The sequence below is a fragment of the Bubalus kerabau genome, chromosome 12, assembly GCF_029407905.1.
Source record: "Bubalus kerabau isolate K-KA32 ecotype Philippines breed swamp buffalo chromosome 12, PCC_UOA_SB_1v2, whole genome shotgun sequence".
NCBI classification, from domain to species: domain Eukaryota; kingdom Metazoa; phylum Chordata; class Mammalia; order Artiodactyla; family Bovidae; genus Bubalus; species Bubalus kerabau.
Window position 1 is genome coordinate 91,057,158 of NC_073635.1, and position 5,968 is coordinate 91,063,125.

Consider the following 5,968-nt stretch of genomic DNA (forward strand, 5'->3'; position numbering starts at 1 on the left):
TCTTTAGTTCCTCTTTGCTTTCTGCCATAAGGGTGGAGTCATCTGCCTATCTGAGGTTATTGATATTTCTCCCTGCAATCTTGATTCCAGCTTGTGCTTGTGGTATTTCGCATGATGTACTCTGCATAGAAGTTAACTAAATAGGGTGACAATATGCAGCGTGCTGCTCTCCTCTCCCGATTTGGAACCAGTCCAGCGCTTCGTAAATGACTCTCCTGCCATGCCTGATCACAGCACTCCTCACTCCAGTGAGCAAGATGGCTCTCTTTTTGTTTCTGAGTAATTTAATTTCTTAAGAAACCCCTTGGGATGTTTAATATTCTGGTCAGACTGAAAATCTGTGCCTTGTTTTCCGGACTGTGTTTCATGGACTATTTTAGGAGGGACTCATCAGAGAAACAGCAAAACAGAGACTTGCACGTGTGCGAGCTCACAGAACGTAGTACTGCATAAGAATATCAGTGAGCAGCTGCTTCCCAGGATCTTGCTGGCTTCAGACAAGTTCACATGCCAGGAACCCCTGGACTAGGGGTTTGGAGCCCCTTGGAGGAGGTTGTATTGTTGTCTAATGTAACTCATGACGTGACTGATGGTATCAGGGTCTTGTTCTCTTTCCATGTGTGATTCTTTATTGTCCCACTTTGCAGGCAGTGGAAGTGAGTCCTGCAGAAAAAGCAGGCAGTTTGAGGGACCACCCCTCAGACACCGGAGGTATTGCCTCTGATGGGAGCTTTTGTGTCGCAGGCGTGAGGGGGCGCGTCGGGGGACAGGCGTGCGCGCCTCGCTGCGCTGGAGCTGCTGCCGCTGGAAACGGCATGCCTGCGGCTGTGGTCCCCTCACACCCCGGTTAGAACCTGAGCACCAGGGCAGCAGGCCAAGGTCTGTGAGGACATGACAGGTAGGGAAAGCAAGTCCAAGTCCAGACCAAGCTGCTACTCCAGAAAGAAACGAGTGCTGCTCTTTCCAAGGTAGAAGCCCAGGGCAGTCAGCCTGGCCTGCAGTAGCTGGCTGGGCCTTGGCACCAAGGCCCCTTAAAGGCACGGGGCTGGCCTCCTGGAGCTTGTGACAATGGCTACCTCATCGGAGGTGAGAGAGGCCATGCCACCTTCTCAAGGCCACCAGGCCAAGGAAGGAAGGGGCGGGAGAGGCAGGAGGAGGAGAGGGGGAGGGGAGAGCAGTGGGATGGCACCGGTTGACTGAGGAGTTTGCTCTTTGGCCAGGCTGAGACTGGCGTGGAGCTGCCAGGTAAACATAGTCCTGAGGGAGGTGTGTTAAAAGTGTCAGTCGCTCCGTCAGGACTCAGACCCCTGATCTGAAAGGAGGTGACCCTGCCACAGCCCAGGAGGTGCTGAGGTGCATGATTGCTACATAGGCATACATGTGTGCTCAGGCATGTTGACTCTTTTTGTGACTCCAGGGACTGCAGCCTGCCAGGCTCCTCTGTCCATGGAATTTTCTGGGCAAGAGTACTGGAGTGGGTTGCCATTTCCTCCTCCAGGGGAGCTTCCTGACCCATGGATCAAACCCATGTCTCCTGCATTGGCAGGCGAATTCTTTACCACTGAGCCACCAGGGGAGGGTGCTTTGAAAGTTGAGAAATCTCATTTGGATATTGGTTATTGCTTCATGATTCTTATGACTTTGAAATTAAACTTTCTCAAGGTTTAGATTCATAACGTAGTCGAACGCCACCATGATCATCTTGATTGTGTGCAAGGAGACGGTTCTGGAGCTGCCATCAAGAGCAAGAAAGAATGTACTGGAAAAAAGTGATAGATTGTGTTTTCAGGGGTATATGTTTACTTTATTAAATCCTTTTGTAGTGAAGCTTTTAATGCCTGAAGACATTTGGAGAATCTGGCCTCATGGAATGAATTAAAAGATACGTAATCTTCAAACTACTGCACTATTGCCCTCATCTCACACACTAGCAAAGTGATGCTCAAAATTCTCCAAGCTAGGTTTCAACAGGACATGAACCGAGAACTTCCAGATATTCAAGCTGGATTTAGAAAAGGCAGAGGAACCAGAGATCAAATTGCCAACATGTACTGGATCATAGAAAAAGCAAGAAAATCCAAGGAAAACATCTACTTCTGCTTCATTGACTATGCTAAAGCCTTTGACTGTGCAAATCACACCAAACTATGGAAAATTCTTCAAGAGATAGGAATACCAGACCACCTGACCTGCCTCCTGAGAAATATGTATACAGATCAAGAAGCAATAGTTAGAACTAGACATGGAACAATGAACTGGTTCCAAATTGGGAAAGGAGTACATCAAGCTGTATAGTCACCCTGCCTATTTAACTTATATGCAGAGTATCTCACGTGCAGTGATGGGCTGGATGAAGCACAAGCTGGAATCAAGAATGCTGGGAGAAATATCAATAATCTCAGGTATGCATATGATGCCACCCTTGTGGCAGAAAGCAAAGAGGAACTAAAGAGCTTCTTGATGAAAGTGAAAGAGGAGAGTGAAAAAGCTGGCTTAAAGCTCAACATTCAGAAAACGAAGATCATGGCATCAGGTCCCCTTACTTCATGGCAAACAGATGGAGAAACAATGGAAACAGTGACAGACTTTATTTTCTTGGGCTCCAAAATCACTGCAGATGGTGACTGCAGCCATAAAATTAAAAGACGCTTGCTCCTTGGAAGAAAAGCTATGATCAACCTAGACAGCATATTAAAAAGCAGAAACGTTACTTTGCCAACAAAGGTCCGCCTGGTCAAAGCTATGTTTTTTTCCAGTAATCATGTATGGATGTGAGAGTTGGACTATAAAGAAAGCTGAGTGCCGAAGAATTGATGCTTTTGAAGCGTGGTGTTGGAGAAGACTCTTGAGAGTCCCTTGCACTGCAAGGAGATCAAACCAGTCCATCCGAAAGGAAATCAGTCCTGAATATTCATTGGAAGGACTGATGCAATACCTTGGCCACCTGATGTGAAGAACTGAGTCACTGGAAAAGACCCTGATGCTGGGAAAGATTGAAGGCGGGAGGAGAAGGGGACGACAGAGGATGAGATGGTTGGATGGCGTCACCGACTCGATGGACATGAGTTTGTGCAAGCTCTGGGAGTTGGTGAAGGACAGGGAAGCCTGGGGTGCTGCAGTCCACGGGGTCTCAAAGAGTCAGACAATACTGATCTGAACTGAATCTTCAAACACATCTAGGAAATGTCAGAATAATTCAGTTACTGAGGACTTTAATCCAAACTGAATTCAGTCTTTTATTTTGTCATTTTAAAAGTGTGTTTGAAGGAAGGAAAATTTTAGATTATATTTGTGATTTTACTAAATGTTCATCTCAAATATATGACTTTAGCACTAATATATGTTAATTTAAAAATGTTCAATTAAGACTCTAAACGTGAAATTGGGTATGACAAGTCACTTGGCCAGTCTTAGCACAACAGAGACGTTCCAGGCCTACCTGAGGTTCCAGAAACTGTCTGGCATCCTGGCTAGCCATTCCATGGAGCTGAGTGGGTCAGAAGGTAAACAAGGGCTGTCTTGGTGCAGAGACCTCAAGTGGAGTAGAGCAAACCATCTGGCCTTGAGATGGGCTCAGAAATGGCTGATTTTCACTCTGTTGGTTTGTGTCTCTAGGGCTTCTTAGCAACACTTCCACTACAACTATTGCCATTAGTAATAAATGGCATTAATAACGTAATCTAATGTGAGGCAATGTATCTTGATATTCATGTTAATATAATATGCTCCTTTCAGAAGACATTGCACATTGCCAATGTCCTAATTTGTCCTCCTGTGGATAGTTTAAGGATCTTTCTACCCATTGTTCAGTTAGTTTTCTATTTTACCCAAATGGTCACATGTGATCAGCACTTCTCTATCCCTTGCTTCTTCCCCCTTAATATATGTTGGAGGTTGTTCCATATCCACACATAGAACTGCTTGTTCCTGTAAATAGATGCATGGTATTTCACTATGTGAGAATGCTGTGACTTTTTTTTATCCGTTTCCAACCTGATGGATTATTAAACTGTCCCTAACTTTTTGCTTTTACAGACAATGTTGTAATGACTATCCCCATGCAACAGGTCACTCTGCACACATGCAAAATGCGTCTCTAGAAGATATGTCCCAGAATTGGAAGTGTTAGGGCTGAGTATCAGAGAAGGCAATGGCAACCCACTCCAGTACTCTCACCTGGAAAATCCCGTGGACTGAGGAGCCTGGTAGGCTGCAGTCCATGGGGTGGCTAAGAGTCAGACACGACTGAGCGACTTCACTTTCGCTTTTCACTTCCATGCATTGGAGAAGGAAATGGCAACCCACTCCAGTGTTCTTGCCTGGAGAATCCCAGGGCCGGGGGAGCCTGATGGGCTGCTGTCTGTGGGGTCGCACAGAGTCGGACACGACTGACGCGACGTAGTAGTAGTAGTAGGGCTGAGTATGTACATTCGTAGTTTTGGAAGACATGCCAACTTGTTCACCATAGAGCATGTATCAACATCACTCACAAAACAGTGTATGAAGAGGTCTGTTTCCCCTACTTTAGCCAACAAAGTGTCACCAAATTTTTTGATCTTTGCTAATGTATGAAAAGTGATATCCCACGATTTTAGTTTTCTTATTATGAGTGAAGTTGGGCTTTCTTTCATATGTTTAGAATCCACTTGCATTTCTTATCCTATGAATTGCATTTTCATATCATTTACCCATTTTTTTCCGCCTCTTGAGCCACTGGTCCCTTTATATTGGCTTATTACATCTAAAGGAAATTAGTATCTTATGGTAGATTTAAAATTTCTCCCTACCTTGTCTTTTGACTTCAAGTGCTGTTTGTCTACAATTTTTTTTTTTTTTTTTGCGGGGGTTATGATAATGAGAATGCATTGTCTTTATTTTAAAAGTTGAACTTCATTATGGGGAAGAAAGGTTCAGCTTACATCACCGCCACTCCAATTGCTTACATGTCACTTGATTTCTGACTTTGTTAGTACTGACCATTCCCTGTTAGTCCCTCCACTCTTTCCTGAATGCATCTTTGCACTTTGCACTCATATATTTACTCATCTGTTTCCCTCTACTAGACCGAGCATTTTCCATGTAGACATTGCTCTCAAGTAAGCATAGGGCTTTCTCATCTTTCACAGCTACTGCTGGCACCATGTCATGCACAGCATGGAAAACGTATTTGTCAAATAGCTTCTTTTTGCAAATTGTCAAAGATGAGCTTTTAAAGGCAACTTTATTGAAATATCTTTCACACACCATAAAGTTGAAAGTGTAGAGGTTGTGGCTTTCAGTTTATTCACGGAGCTATGCAGCAGCCACGACAATCCATTTTAGATCATTATCATCATTCTAAAAGAAACCCCATACCTTTAGAGGTCACTTGTCATCTGCCCAACCCCATCCCTCACTCCAGCCCCTGACAACTACTCTCAATTCTCTATCTCTATCGATTGGCCTCTTTTGGATATTTCATTTGAATGATGTTAAAGGAAAAAAAAATTCAAATTACATTCCTTAAGGCGCTGTAAGGTTTTATTCAAAGGTGGGAGACTGTGAACACGGGTACAAGGACCTCTGCGATGGAAATTTGCAGCGAGGGGGAAACGGGTTAACTCAGGACGCAGCACACGCGAGTGGGAAGGCGCAGCCAAGGAGCTTGTGTGGGTCAACCGGAGGAAAAGGACTGGGAGGAGACCTCGGACCTCACGGAGCTCTCCCTGAAGGCAGGCCAAGGCGATCAGACACCATCTGGGAGATTGCAGTGGATAAGGAGGGTTAAGAGCGGGGGATTCCGGCTAAACGGACATCAGAATTCTTGCAAAAACTGGACGATACAGAAAACAACGTAGCAGTCCGAAAGAGAGCCCCGGCCACCGAAAGGGCGAGAGAACGCCTCGGAACCCACGGCGCGACGCCCGTTTCCGGCTCCAGGGGGGGGACTCCTTTGCATGGGCTTCCGGGGCGGGGCCAGCCGGGAACG